Raw genomic sequence first — 16,862 nt, forward strand, 5'->3', positions numbered from 1 at the left:
TCATAAGTGACGTTAAAGATATTCAATAAATCCTATCATAACAAAGAGAAAAGGAAAAACATGTCTTCTTTTTTAAAGAATTACGTTATTCTTACGGTTTTGAACATAGAAGTGTTTCAGCAAACGCATATAACTTCCAACGGAGAAATAACACAACCAACCAGTTGCCAGTAATTGTTTAGTACTTTGCTCTAGGGTTCGACACCTCTAAGGATGTCTTCAACAGTATGAAATTTTAAAGGTCCTGTCAAATAATACATAGAAAATAAGTTTGACAGAGATATTAACGAAGATGAAAAAAGTCGTAACATACGAAGGTTATTTACGTGAAGTTACATTGCTAGTACAAGTACATTGCAGTAGTACAAGTTTTTATGCCAACTAGCTCTGCAGATGATGAAGAAATTGATGAAATGTATGACGAGATAAAAGAAATTATTCAGGTAGTGAAGGGAGACGAAAATTTAATAGTCATGGTTGACTGGAATTCGTCAGTAGGAAAAGGGAGAGAAGGAAACATATTAGGTGAATATGGATTGGGGGGAAGAAATGAAAGAGGAAGCCGCCTTGTAGAATTTTGCACAGAGCATAACTTAATCATAGCTAACACTTGGTTCAAGAATCATAAAGGAAGGTTGTATACCTGGAAGAATCCTGGAGATACTAATAGGTATGAGATAGATTATATAATGGTAAGACAGAGATTTCGGAACCAGGTTTTAAATTGTAAGACATTTCCAGGGGAAGATGTGGATTCTGACCACAATCTATTGGTTATGAACTGCAGATTGAAACTGAAGAAACTGCAAAAAGGTGGGAATTTAAGGAGATGGGACCTGGATAAACTGAAAGAACCAGAGGTTGTAGAGAGTTTCAGGGAGAGCATAAGGGAACAATTGACAGGAATGGGGGAAAGAAATACAGTAGAAGAAGAATGGGTAGCTCTGAGGGATGAAGTAGTGAAGGCAGCAGAGGATCAAGTAGGTAAAAAGACGAGGGCTAATTGAAATCCTTGGGTAACAGAAGAAATATTGAATTTAATTGATGAAAGGAGAAAATATAAAAATGCAGTAAATGAAGCAGGCAAAAGGGAATACAAACGTCTCAAAAATGAGATCGACAGAAAGTGCAAAATGGCTAAGCAGGGATGGCTAGAGGACAAATGTAAGGATGTAGAGACTTGTCTCACTAGGGGTAAGATAGATACTGCCTACAGGAAAATTAAAGAGACCTTTGGAGAGAAGAGAACCACTTGTATGAATATCAAGAGCTCAGATGGCAACCCAGTTCTAAGCAAAGAAGGGAAGGCAGAAAGGTGGAAGGAGTATATAGAGGGTTTATACAAGGGCGATGTACTTGAGGACAATATTATGGAAATGGAAGAGGATGTAGATAAAGATGAAATGGGAGATAAGATACTGCGTGAAGAGTTTGACAGAGCACTGAAAGACCTGAGTCGAAACAAGGCCCCGGGAGTAGACAACATTCCATTAGAACTACTGATGGCCTTGCGAGAGCCAGTCATGACAAAACTCTACCATCTGGTGAGCAAGATGTATGAGACAGGCGAAATACCCACAGACTTCAAGAAGAATATAATAATTCTAATACCAAAGAAAGCAGGTGTTGACAGATGTGAAAATTACCGAACTATCAGTTTAATAAGTCACAGCTGCAAAATACTAACGCGAATTCTTTACAGACGAATGGAAAAACTGGTAGAAGCGGACCTCGGGGAAGATCAGTTTGGATTCCGTAGAAATGTTGGAACACGTGAGGCAATACTAACCTTACGACTTATCTTAGAAGAAAGACTAAGAAAAGGCAAACCTATGTTTCTAGCATTTGTAGACTTAGAGAAAGCTTTTGACAACGTTAACTGGAATACTCTCTTTCAAATTCTGAAGGTGGCAGGGGTAAAATACAGGGAGCGAAAGGCTATTTACAATTTGCACAGAAACCAGATGGCCGTTATAAGAGTCGAGGGGCATGAAAGGGAAGCAGTGGTTGAGAAAGGAGTGAGACAGGGTTGTAGCCTCTCGCCGATGTTATTCAATCTGTATATTGAGCAAGCAGTAAAGGAAACAAAAGAAAATTCGGAGTAGGTATTAAAATTCATGGAGAAGAAATAAAAACTTTCATTATAATTCTGCCAGAGACAGCAGAGGACTTGGAAGAGCAGTTGAACGGAATGGACAGTGTCTTGATAGGAGGATATAAGATGAACATCAACAAAAGCAAAACGAGGATAATGGAATGTAGTCGAATTAAGTCTGCTGAGGGAATTAGATTAGGAAATGAGACACTTAAAGTAGTAAAGGAGTTTTGCTATTTAGGGAGTAAAGTAACTGATGATGGTCGAAGTAGAGAGGATATAAAATGTAGATTGGCAATGGCAAGGAAATCGTTTCTGAAGAAGAGAAATTTGTTAACATCGAGTATAGATTTAAGTGTCAGGAAGTCGTTTCTGAAAGTATTTGTATGGAGTGTAGCCATGTATGGAAGTGAAACATGGACGATAACCAGTTTGGACAAGAAGAGAATAGAAGCTTTCGAAATATGGTGCTACAGAAGAATGCTGAAGATAAGGTGGGTAGATCACGTAACTAATGAGGAGGTATTGAATAGGATTGGGGAGAAGAGAAGTTTGTGCCACAACTTGACTAGAAGAAGGGATCGGTTGGTAGGACATGTTTTGAGGCATCAAGGGATCACAAATTTAGCATTGGAGGGCAACGTGGAGGGTAAAAATCGTAGAGGGAGACCAAGAGATCAATACAGTAAGCAGACTCAGAAGGATGTAGGTTGCAGTAGGTACTGGGAGATGAAGAAGCTTGCACAGGATAGAGTAGCATGGAGAGCTGCATCAAACCAGTCTCAGGACTGAAGACCACAACAACAACAACATTGCTAGAAGGCAATAGTCAAAGCTCAGAACAGACAGGCTCATGTCAAAATAAAATATTTAAAACGACACAGCTTTTGGTGCATACATTTTGCAAGGAACATCATCAGATCGATCGGCCCATTGGCCTATATTACTGAGACTAAAACAAGACAGAAACTGAGCTGCATATTGAGCACAGACATTGACATATATTATTATATAAACGAAATAGTCAAATGAAAAATGTACAACTAAGAGCTGTTATTCCGCTTTACAGAAATGCCCATTACGTAAAGCACAGTACATTCTAGAATTCTTAAACAACTGCAAAGTAAAAAAAAAAAAAAGAATAAGGACATGCTTGAAGGAAAATTCAAACGTCTATATGAAATTCGAACGAAAGGTTGTCTCAGAACTAAAGGCAGGGAAACATAGTAAAAAATAAAGAAAACGTAATTCCGCGAGTAGCTGGTTAAAGCCACTGAAAAAAAAATTGTTACGTAATTGTAACTGTTCGTTGAGTATAAGGTCAACGTTATTAGAAATATGCATGAAAATCTCCAGCTCTTCGAGTTCGTCGAACCTGCGATCTTTCTTTTCTGTACGTAAAATGGAAATTTCTTCAACACTTTTCAGCGTGTGACCGGAAATTAACAGACGATCAGCAAAAGTGGAAATGTGTAGTGGAAATGTGTACATTAGTGTTCTTTTTCAAAATAAATGTTCTTTTTATCTGACCTTCATGTTTATCTTAAATAACAAACAGGACTCTTATTCGTACTAGAAAAAACAGCTCTGTATCCATATATTTTTAACTAGTGGGCGACGAATTCTGTAAGAAATAAGGCCTAAAATTCGTAATTAAAAACTTTTTTATGCACGTTACTGTCAGAGACAACACTGATGCCTAAAGTAGTAAGTTTGAAGATGTTTAACTAACGAGGGATCATAACAGTTATTAACTGCAATAGATTTTTGCTAAATTCATCTCGTCAATAAGACTGTCTGGTGACAAAGGTACAGAAACTGCACGATGAACGGATGAATGGAAAAATGTTTGTTATGGGAATGAGGGTGCACTGAACTAATGACACAGTCTGATCTGTGTTAGTGGCTTTTCGAAAGATAGCGAAGCAAAGCCTGTCGTCGTAAATGGCAATGCGAAGGTCCAAATACGGAGCTGACGATCATTATTTCCTAAATCACAAGTGAGGCTGACTTTTTATCACTGCTATTAAAAATTCGAAAAAATGCTCATTATATTCCGGGAACCACTGTATACTATTAAAACGTCGTCTACATACTGAGAATATGACAAAATACACAGATCAGTAGCTGCACAATAAGTGAAGACGTTTTCTTCCAGTGAATTAATGAAAATGTCTGCCACGGTAGATTACACATTGCCAGGCCATCAAGTTGATGCTATAGTTTACAACTGAAAACATAACAGCTAGATATGATTACTATTATTAGAGAACGATTTAAGGCAGTGATTTGCTCATAAGACATATCTTTTTTGAAAGTACGTAGTTTCTTGACAACAACGTCAATAACTGTTTGAATAGGTACATTACTATACGTTCGTAACATTTAGTGAAAACCATTTAGTATTCTGAATAAACTGCAAATCTTTGATTTTACTGACTAGCTTCTGGCTATTGCCGACAGAATAATAATTTCTAAAAGGAACAATTTTTTTTATTTTATTGCGAAGAAACGTTGCAGCTCGTGATATCAACTGTTCGTACTGTTTGCAATCGGATCTATCGGATGGTGAATCCTATGTGCCTTAAACTGGGAGCACAATTTTGGTTACTCAATATTGGATTGGATCTTCTTCTGTCAGCCAAACATTGTTGTCTTAAATAAATTGTAATGTTTTAAACACATTATGGGAGGTGGCGGGTAAATAATCTAAGTGGTCGATATTTTTCGTTATATCAGCACTTCAATTGTTTGTGCGTTCTTTACGCCTAAGTTCGCCACTTACAAGTACCTGAAAACCATTTTCGCGGTCATGAAACGATAGAGAACATATTGACCATAATTTCCAGTCTGAAAGTCCACATTACTCATTGTGATGACAGAAAGAACATTTCCCTACTTACAGTTTATTCAGGAACAATGACTATTTATGTTTTGAGATTTAACTGATCAGTATATTCAGTATACGTCCAAACGCACAGAATATAATAATATTCCTAATAATAATAATAATGTCCTTGTCGGTAATAGCATCATTAACAGTTAAGAGGCTACTTCTACAGGAAGTTACAAGTAAAACAATCCATCGCCCTGACAGCAAATCAAAAAAAAGTTAATTGCTCGCCCTAAACATGGAAAATAACCTCGCCATTTGCCATGTGGTTTTGTAAATACTACAGGCAGCTCACAAACAGTTATTGGTGTGAGATCTACCTGATGCAGGAGGGTGTACAGTCCTCACGAGTTCACTTCCTACTTTTACCAAAAAGTTTAAGTTGACAAACCAGAATAACTCGAAAAATAAGGTTCACATGAAAAAATGTGTAGGATCCCAAGTTGATTGTTTTCGAGGGGGACATTGCTGGTGCTAAATTAGCCCGCCACCCAAGCCCCATGGAGGTGGGCGGGATGTAACTTTAAAATTTCAAATGGGAACCCCCATTTTTTTATCGAAGAATCAGATTCTACATAAAAAACTTCGTACATTTTGTCTTAAACATTTTTTTTTTAGTCTTGATAGTTGGCGCTGTAATTAAAGAAGATCCTTGTTCTCATTTTTGCGTGGAAAATGGTTACGGATAAATAAAAAATAGTTATTTACTTCGTAAATTTTGATTCACTAAAAGTAAAACTCTCTCTCTCTGCGCAGAGGGTGGGGTTTGAGAGAGTGGAATTAGAGTTTTACAAATGTTGACCCAAATATTAATTTTTTTCCGCAGATTCGTATAAGTTTTGTTTGTTTCGTGGTCATGAGGCCATACAGCTTTTAATTATCAAACAAATCGTCTGACCAACTAACTAACTAACCAAATATCCTACTTACTAACGAGTGAACTCACTTTTCATTTATCTGTAACCATTTTCCACGCAAAAATGAGATCATAGATTTTCTTGAATGACAGCGCCAACTACCAAGAATCAAACCAAATGTTTAAGACAAAATGTACTTAGTTTTTATGTAGAATGTGATTCTGCAATAAAACATGAGGGGTTCCCATTCGAAATTTTAAAATTGTCTCCCACTCCACCCCTAGGGTGCTGGGGTGGCGGGCTAATTTTAGCACCAGCCGATGTTCCCCTCGAAAATAATCAACTTAGCGTTCTACACATTTTTTCGTGTGAAGCTTATTTTTCGGGTTATTCTGGTTTGTTAACTTAAAATTTACACCCTGTGTGTGGGCGAAGCGTTCCGCCGAACGCAACATCTGCTGTCAACCGATCTACGCACAGGTAGCAGCATCTAACTGACCCCTTTCTCGGACAAATATAGGTTAACATCTATGTCGTTTATTAATTTACAAGTTTCTTAATTTTTATATAATTAGAGTTAAGTTGGATTCAGTTACCGAAAATGTTTTAGCTCAACCTGATTTATACTTTGCCGACTAGAATTTTCAGAGTGGAACTGACACCACTACATGATCTCAGACCTGCTTTTTTTAAGACTGCTTGTAATGATTGTTATTTACAGTAGTCTTTAAACTTGGTACAGCTGTATTATTTAATGAATGCAGTCAAGTGGTGTACTTAGAGCTTTCTATCAACAATTACAAATATCACTTAATCTGTTATAAATAAGGATGACTCCATTCAAAATTTGTTTTTCAGTAAATAATTTCAAAACTAACAGACGTAGGTCACAGGTATAAGGGTTTTGTTCAAACTGAGGCTACATAAGAATTTTCATCTCTCTCCGTCCAAAATTTTGCGCCTTCAATTTTTCGTAAAAACGTTAGTTTTGACAAAAATATTGCCCTGATGAAGTTGAGACTTGTAACTTTTGATTGTGACATATATTTGCACATTCTGAACAATTTTTAGCTTTTTGCTTTCACTATTTAGCGCCACTTACTTTTTTCCTAAAATAGTATAATTAGTGAAAGACATTCACTTGATAATTATGAGATCTTATAATTTTAACATTAATATACTGAAGCACACACTGACAAAGCTAGGAAAAGTTGTTTTAATTTTTAGTTTCAATCTTAGATTATGGTGCAACCCTCTGTATGCCACTCACAGGCACATTATGATGAAATTGCGCTGGTAGCAGTAAACTGGGCTAAGTCCCGGTACGCTCCTCGCCTCTGTACCACTCACAACGATACACTGCATGATTCACCACAGTACCCGTTCTGAGTAGCAACGATTACAGCATTCACTTTGTCAGATCTCGTTATAAGGGCGTTGTTTTCTTTTAGCTTCACAAATATTTTTAATCAATTATTTATCACAATCATACTGGCAGGAGTTTTTAACTGCATGTTTCTAAAAGAATATCACATGTATCATGAGCAACGGTCGTTCGTCGAGAAGTGACAATTTTAATGCTGTCAAGGTCTGTATAACGATCAACAATGCTACTTTATGCAACATTTTTCTCTGACAAGTTAGGCATTAGTGTGTATTTAAACCCCTTTTCCTACAAGGCTGTTTCTTCTGATGCAAAATCTATTTCAGTCTTATTCAGAATTCTGTTAAAAATTTATGCTCAGACCACTGAAAATTACTAATAAAAGGTTTCTACAGGGAAAATACTCTTGTCAGTTTCTTCTTGTGTCTTTTAGCAATACAATTCTGGTAGCTATCTATCCCGTCATCAATAAAATCCGAAGTGGCATCAATTTGAAAATTAAAATATATGCGAAATAAATAAGCATAAACTTTGTCGGAAATAACGTTCTCTACTAGGTAGAGAAAAAGTTTTGGATCCTTCATGCCCTGTCATCGTTAAGATGGATTTAGTGTAATTTAACAAAAGTCAATTTTATTCCCAATGTTTATTAAAATTAATAGCCAACCCTGTGTTTAATAATTATCTTCTTCTCTGCTTATACTTTGGTAGGGTCTTAGATATATTGGCTAGTAGAAATCTTACAGTTTTGAACATGGTTGTCTTTCAGCAATCGCATCTAACTTTCAACAGAGAAATAAAAAAGCCAACCTGTTACAAATAATTGTTTAGTACTCTGACGTACGTTGAGGCACCTCTAAGGATGTCCTCGTCGGAATGAAATGTTAAACGTCCTGCAAAATAATACGCAGAAAGAAAGATTGACAAAAACGTTAACCAAGAGAAAGAAAGTCACAACATAGAATGGTTCTTAGGTAAAGTTACACTGCGAGAAGGCAACACCCAAAGTGTAAAGCAGACATATTCAAGTCAAAAACGTTCAATCCTTCGGTTTCTTGCAAGCAACAACATCAGACTGCTCGGCCCAATGGCTTTCGCTCCTGCTACGAAAATAAAATAATAGATGCACCGCCTATCGCGCACAGACAGAGACATATGCACATTTAAGAAATTTCACCAGAAACAATCCGATTAAGCATCAGTTAATGATCAAAAAATTCGAAAGATGATAGCTTAATATATTATTTTAAATATGCGAAGTTGTCAAGTAAATGAGGTACATCTAAGAGCCATGTGTACTGATTTACAGAAATGCCCATAAAATACAGAATATGAGCTCAGTCTACGTGATTGCCGTAAGCTTAGTGACAACAGTGCATCCCAATTTAAGTTATACAATATAGCACTGAAGATGGTCACTCAGTGACAGAAAATCGATTTTGCAATAGTAAAAAATATACGACCAATGCTGTCTCTTTTTTCAAATAATATTGGTGTGATAAGTGTGGTTATTTGCTAACGGAAAAGTATCCATATTTATAGGAATAATGTTCAGACTGTACTGCAAGATTTCCGTTATTAGTAGTCTTAATATCATGACTAGCGCGGTCACAGGTGCGCCGACGTAGGGTTGAAATTCCAGCATCCCTGTGCATTACAGTTGCAGACCGTCAGCACGGATCTGGATAAGGTGGACACAATTTTCTTCGCAAAGCCATTTTATCAAAACAACACCAATAGTGTTGCTGCTCTTCGCGAGTATCGACGCGTATTCTTTCTGCATCGGGTTTGAAGAAAATAATTTGGAAGCTCGAATTCAGTGGCGATTTGGGAACTGCTCCTGGGAGAGGCCGAGGGCCAGTTGCACCACAAATTGTTGAAGAAATTATCATTACCATATCTGAGAAAGCTGATACAATGTTCGAATGTCAAGCTTCACACGAGCTGCGTCACCACAGCTGAACATTCGATAATTCGGCGTTCGAAATGTGCTGCGAACAATTGTAAAATGGTACCTCTAGTGCAGTTTCAGGTTGTTATGGAAGAAGATGATTGCCAATGGTGCAACGCTTGTAACCTGGACGTAAACATGGTACGCAATTTACAAATTTTATCCTCTCCTATGGAAATTAAAATGTGTTTCTTTCCACGGTTTATTTTTATTTTCTCTTTTGCATGCCCTTACAAATGTTTCCGCAAAGTTTTATTGTAGTATCAGAACTCCTTTTCCGTAGGGGTCCTCTAAGTAGGGAACGTTTCATCGTAACGACCAACCATTTCGGATACACGCTGCCATTATCGTAACAGCTCGGTATAATCCATACGATAGAGTAACAGAGACGCTCCGGAAATTTGCGGAAGGAAGATGATGTGTGTCTCGTGAATTCCTCTTTCCTAATATTAGAGAATCTGTCCTTCAGGCAGACCCTACTACAGAGGCATATATTGTATAAACTGATTAATTATTGTAGATGTACATGAAACGAGCACCTAGAGGACAATAGAACAAGCAGATTGTAACAGACCTTGTGAGTGGAAGGACTAGACAGAAATGGGTGTGATACAATATTTTGAAACACGTTACAATTATTGCATTTCCAACACGCAAAGTACTTTCCCTTAAAATAATACTAATTACCCCACAAAAACACTCTCTATTATAAAGTTTAGACTAGCAAAAATACCGAGTTAATATTACTTATATATGAGCTCACACACAATTATAATAACACGACGCAAATAGCTTTTTACTCAACTGTAATAATGCCAACAATCATCTCTTAATTCCTATTAACAACCGGGCGTAATTTAATAACTGGGTCAACAAGCTTAAAGCAACATCAGCAGTATTAGAGAATATGTCCCTTTCAACCATGAAATACACTGACGGAAAAAAATCGCAACATCAAAGCATAATTAATATAGAGCAATGAAAATTCTGGAATACATTTGTTGCATAACATGTTTAGTTGAAACGTTACAACACCACAGGTTAATCGAAGCACGCGGTAAGCCATTGCAAATATGAATTGCTGGGACAGTAATAACCGATGTAACTGGCAGAATGTTGAATGCACATACGCAAAGCAGCACGCATTGTGTGGTAGGTGTTTTAAGGGGTTCACCACCCTGCTGGAGCAAATGAAATCTCGATTTGTTGCTCACTTGCTAGAACGACAATTCACAGGCATTGCCTGAGATATAAAATATCTTTGGCCCTGTTAAAAGAGAGCTGCAGTAGAGTCGCAGGTCAGAGCAGTCTCTGTGTCAGTTGCAGTCGCTCGCTGCTACAGTGTAGTTTTGGTCTGTCGTTGGTATAGCGCAGTTTATAGTTAGTAGTTGTTAAAGTCCCAGTGCAGTCAATAACGTAAAAAAATTTCAGAATAGAATTGTTTTTTCCAGTCAACTATAAAAGTATAATTTCCCCTTAAGTCATTGCCAGTCTCGATCCAGTTATTTATGTAAATTAAAATGTTCGAGAATTTTTGTAAGGTCATAGTCATGTGCTCTTTAGTAATCAGACGACCACATGTGCAGCTGTGTCACTAAGGACAGTTGTTCAAGTAATTCAGATCTCAGACAAATGTTATGCAGTATTGGTATGTAGACCAGCATTGCACTAAGCTGTGCCATTTACGAGCAGGTACATAGACAGCATTATCCAGCGACACCATTACGAGGTAAGAATTTTTCAGTTTATTTCTCATGGACAGTTTCAGAGTGATTTCACGGGGTCATGGTGTAGCGATGCTTACGTCAAAATTTATCAGTTTTTCATGAGTTAAGATTTATCAGTTTTCATACATCATAATTTAATAATCCAAATTTAATAATTTTTATTTTTTATTTATTCGGGAAGGTTACAGTGTGCCACATGTCAGTTTCTGGGATGCCTGTTGCACTTGGTCAGTCAATACACAGACAGTTAAATGCTGGTTGTAGATGACCTGTCCGTCCACGTGCTCGGTAAGAGACGTATGGTGGTCGAACACGCCAAGGAAACATGGAGACAATCTGTAGAGCATATTTGGTTACAACAGCGGTATGTGGTCGGGCGTTATGCTGTAAGAAATCATCACGTGGTATACTGTCCGTGAATTGGAACGCAACTATTGGAATCACCAGATTTGACGTACAAACGTGCTGTCGGAGAGTGCTCCTGCTTACGGATTCGCATCAAAGAACATAACGTCAGGTGTAGGTCTAGTTTGGTTTAGCACACAGGCACGGTGGTTGTATGTCCCCAACTAGTCTCCTGCAAACAAACCCACAGTCATCACTGGGACCGTGACAAACCAAGCTTGGATAAATAAATACAATAAACCTCCTCCTACTCTACAATGAGCTCTCGCTTGCCACCACTGAAGTTGAAAATGGCTATGGTTTGGGATCACTGGAACACATACTACAGGGTATCTGACTCGGGGCTGTCCTTGAAGAAACCTGTCCATAACAGTTCGTTATGTCACTGTGGGGTGTGTGCAGTTGGATACGTATAGATACGATTCTGACGGGTGAAAGAATCCTGTCTGATCACCTGCATCCATCCACGTCCATTGTGCATTCCGACGGACTTGGGCAATTGCAGCAGACAATGCGAGACCTCAAAAGTCCAGAAATGCTATAGAGTGGCTCCAGGAACAATCTTCTGAGTTTAAGCATTTCCGCTGAACACCAAACTCCACAGACATGAACATTATTGAGCATATCTGGGATATCTTGCAATGTGCTGTTTAGAAGAGATCTCCACCCGCTCGTACTCTTACGGATTTATGGACAGCGCTGCAGGATTCGTGGCATCAATTCCCTCCAGCACTACTTAAGACATTATTCGAGTCCATGCCATGTCGTGTTGCGGCATTTCTGCGTGCTCGCGAAGGCCCCATGCTATATTAGGCAGGTGTACCAGTTTCTTTGGCTCTTCGGTGTAAATAAACTAAACTCACTACCATGAAGTAATATACGCAAAGCACAACGCATTCGAAGTAGTAGTGACCATCAAAAAAATGGTTCAAATGGCTCTGAGCACTATGGGACTCAACTGCTGAGGTCATTAGTCCCCTAGAACTTAGAACTAGTTAAACCTAACTAACCTAAGGACATCACAAACATCCATGCCCGAGGCAGGATTCGAACCTGCGACCGTAGCGGTCTTGCGGTTCCAGACTGAGTAGTGACCATCGATAGATAGTAAAGATGTATTTAGAATCACCTGACACTACACAGAACCTTAGAGAAAAGGGGTCTTGGTCTACTGCAGGAAGCATCCTGCATATTCATCTAGAAGTAAGACGCAAACACATCGATGTCAGCGCTGAATCCATTTCAACGACCAGTTTGACTGAAAAAAGGACACCTGTCATAATAATCTATACTGATATATCCGTTCGCTCCTCTCCAATAAACAACCGAGCGAGGTGGCGCAGTGGTTAGACACTGGACTCGCATTCGGGAGGACGACGGTTCAATCCCGCGTCCGGCCATCCTGATTTAGGTTTTCCGTGATTTCCCGAAATCGCTCCAGGCAAATGCCGGGATGGTTCCTTTCAAAGGGCACGGCCGACTTCCTTCCCCGTCCTTCCCTAATCCGATGAGACCGATGACCTCGCTGTCTGGTCTCCTTCCTCAAAACCAACCAACCCATCTCGAATAAACATCAACTTACTCATACACTTGCATAAAATCCGTGTCCTCTGCCAAAATGAAACCTTCTTTTAAACCCACCATTTCATGCACGTGTCTCCTTAAGTCCTAAATCGCACTGGTAATTCCAGTCCTATTGTCGGTGGCACAGCAACCATCGTCCAGCTCCCGATATTTCTTCTACTCAACTACTCCTAAAAGAACTCAGAGCAATTCATCTTCATCATCTTTCTATCAAAACTCGTAGTAAACCTTTCCACTATTCACATCGGCCCTAACCACTCAATCCATTCCGATATATTAATCCACATAGAACGAATCTTTAACACATACATATTCTGTGACTCCCGAACACATACCGAAAAATGGCAGTCTTTTCATTTCACCAACAACCTGAATTCCACTAAATCCACATCCCTGCCCACACCCGATCTGACACAGATACTACCCCTGACGCTATTCCGCTAACACCTTGCGGCGCACCAACAAGTATAAGTTCTGCAACCAGACGTGAATGATCTTCTACATGTCCTCCAACAGATAACACTGCCTAACAAACGCAGTCCTATCCAATCCTAATCACACACCTTGACAAACGCAGATTGGAATGCTTACCGTAACTGTCGATACCATAGCCGGAAGCCACTACCTCATCCGTAAAAATCCTGATGAAATTCAGTGTAAAGCTGATTTCTTACATCACACAATCTCAAATGTTACCTCCAGTCACATCCAACACTGATCTGCGATGCTGTCCCATTCTCCCTATATGTGCTCTTGATCTCCTCCGAGAATTACATCGCCTCTACAGATAATTTATTCATACTTGTGATAAAGACACGCACACGCACCAACGACAGCTCCACTGATATCGTCTTAGTTACTTACGTCAGGACTGTTACAGGATATTCAATAAACTAAGCAAAACCTCTATGAACCCAAAAAAGTACTATAAAGTATTTCATAGACTCTGTGAAAAGACACATTCAACATCTCACATTACCCCAACTTTGATAGCTCGCTTGATCCATGCATGTATGAACGTACAGACATAAGAACTAGCGGAAAAATGCTCTAGTCAGAGCACAAAAAAGGCGAATACGTTCCTCTTTAGAAGACTCAGACAGAAAGTGGGAAACTATCTGCTTCAATCCTGCACTACAATCTTCTCAGTTTACAAGCCGCGTGATTTCGAGTAAAACACCCGAGCTTTCGATAGCTGTCTCGTTAGGTGCAATTGAATACACTGACTACCCCGCCTGCCATATTGTTCTGCTTATGTAGGAGTAGTGGCCGCTTCTGGAACCTTCCAGAGAGGTCCAGAGTCGTGCATGCGCGGGAGGCAAACTCAGTAACTCCTATCGGCTCCATCCCGCCGCGGGACCGAGTGACGTCACATGGCCGAAGCCGAGGCCCACGAGAAAGACGTGTCACGGCGCGTACGTCAAAGCACGTGCCACTGTAGCAGCAGTCTCTGGCGGGGAGCGAGTGGCTATTTCACGGGGGTTTTACAATTCTAAACTGCACGCAAGCTCTCAATAACAGACAACGGCGTTAAGACCTTTAGTGGGTACCTTTTGGATTAACTACTGGTTTACCGTGAGCCCTGCAGGGAGACGAGCGTTCGCGAAGTGTGGCAGACGAGACACCTAATATGATGTCACAAGTTCGCATATCTCGCTGGTCCTGGTGCAAGCGGTCGGTGCCACGTTAAAAACTGTCACTCTCGCTTCCCTACAAGAGTCAAGCTTACGTCTTTGCTTTCGCTCAATGTCGAAAACACGCCCCCTGCCCCACTAAATGTGCACACCTGGTCTCTGTTAAAACTATTGTTGTTCATTCTAACTTCGGCTGCTTCTTTGATAACAGAATCCTAACATGATGGTGTTTGAGTAAATACGTGTTCTTTCATCTCGTATATTATGCCCATTTTCTAGGCAATGTCCAACCACGGCCAAATTCTCAAGTTACCTTTATTTGATGCTCCTGAATGCTGTGTTTAATGCTTGACAACATTGCAAATAACCTACGACAATCACAAGGGGTATCTCTGTTGACATTTACAGGGTGTAACATGTCGGAGGCACTTGAAACTTTATCAATTTCTCCCTGGCAGAAACCATTTTCTCTGAACACACGCTAAAAGTGATGAAATTCAGACTTTAGATGATTGTAGTCATAAATAATTTTTGCCCTGTTCGCTAATGTGTTAAGAACAGCTTTCTAATGTACAGTCGTGCTCAAAAGTATCCGAACGACCAGAACTGCATTTCGCCTGATTACCATGTAAGCCGCATAAGGCAGCTGTCTAGCAGTTCCTCTAATCGCTCCTTGGTACAGTCGTTTGACTAATGAAAATGATTCAAACAAGTCACCGCTAGAAAACTATACTCTGTATAGCAAGAACTCAAGATGTAAAGTAATACCACGATACTAAAAATATCAGGGAACACCTTATCACAGATAAGACTGTCCTTAAGGCTTGTAAGCTCACATTTATTGCAATAAATGACATACCTGAAATGTTACCACACTCATTATTACGTCAGATAGGTAATGCACCTACTACGTTCGTCGTATTCATGATTTCCACTTCAAAGTAACATACCGTACTTGTTATTTAACACAAAATGACATTACAAACTTAAGTTTTTCACCAGCAGCTAGTTGAGAATATGTATGAACTTCAAATGTCACGACGAACCGTCTCGTTCTGTATATGGATTCAAAACCAGGTCATGCATACTAAGATTTCGTGACTGACGGAAACTAACAGTCATTCCTGACTAGGCATACGGAGAGTGATATACCTCGATTTGAGACAGTATCAGTTAGCATATATCAACTTTAAATTATATAACGTAAATATTTTTAACGGACGCGAATTACTACCCAGCATCTATTTATTGTCCCTGTTAACGAACTACGTGAGATGTTAAGTATTGCTTATTCACAAGGAACTTACTTGAAATGCCGTAAGGTAAAGCTTTGTGTAGGACAGGGATTCGAACTCAGAACCTAATTGGATTGTTATCGAACCACAATCAACTGTGACATATCGGATTTTCTCGGCAGTAGCTAGATATTTTAATTGAAATAACGAGACGAAACATTAATTTTTTCCTTCTCAGGACTCCAACCAGGCACCTATCGCTGTTATATTCTAGAGAAAACGAACGTCAAATATGGGTTTGCTACACCAGCAGCGACATGTGAGCTTGTTTGAACTAGAAATAATATGACGAAGAGTTCAGTGCTGACAGGGAATCGAACCCCACACGTATCGTTGTTGACTACACACAAAGAGAACTCAGCTACCAAATTTTTCTCCACCAACGGCCCGGAATAACATCCTTGAACTTACAGTGATCTCTCGAATAGTTCTGTGTCTCACTGGAAGTCGTCAACGTCAGATATCGTTAGTGTTGACAATGAATGAAAATGCATTGAAGATCAATATTATTATCCACCAGCGATAGGTGCTCTCATGCTAGACCCTGATAATACATAATGAAAACCTTAGTGCCGGGCCGGGATTCGAACCCATTCATGCGCAATATGTGGACATGCTCAAGAATCAGCAGTTTTGAACAAACAACAAATTGTAGTCGAGCTGTATTGTCGCAAAGGGATCAGATTCCGCGTTAAGGGCGGTCTGAGTTGCATTCCAAGCTCAGAACCAATTTTATCGACATACAGAAGCTTAAATAAAAATGGAATCTGTGACCCTACATAGAGTTTGTTTCATCACTAGAAATACATCACTAATATAAGAAAGGTTACTGGTGATAGAGTTCCCACATTTCGCCACTCCTGACTTTGTGGTTCATCGTAACGTCTACTTGGTAGAGAAGGAATATCATGTTTAATGTGAATTTCAGACCACAATGCCATTACACTTTCTTCACTAGGTGTAGCCAGAAGTGAATAGAATCTGCCTTTCCCTACTAGAAACAATCAGCAGAAGCTAGATCGAACCCAGACCACCAT

General features: G+C 39.3%; 1 protein-coding gene across 1 annotated transcript in view; it reads right to left on the reverse strand.

The window, feature by feature from the left end:
• Positions 1-16,862, reverse strand: part of LOC126252175 (uncharacterized) — a 436,577-nt gene that overhangs the window by 336,179 nt on the left and 83,536 nt on the right. The gene's annotated exons all lie outside the window — the stretch shown is intronic.

Source organism: Schistocerca nitens, chromosome 4 (genome assembly GCF_023898315.1).
Source record: "Schistocerca nitens isolate TAMUIC-IGC-003100 chromosome 4, iqSchNite1.1, whole genome shotgun sequence".
NCBI lineage: Eukaryota > Metazoa > Arthropoda > Insecta > Orthoptera > Acrididae > Schistocerca > Schistocerca nitens.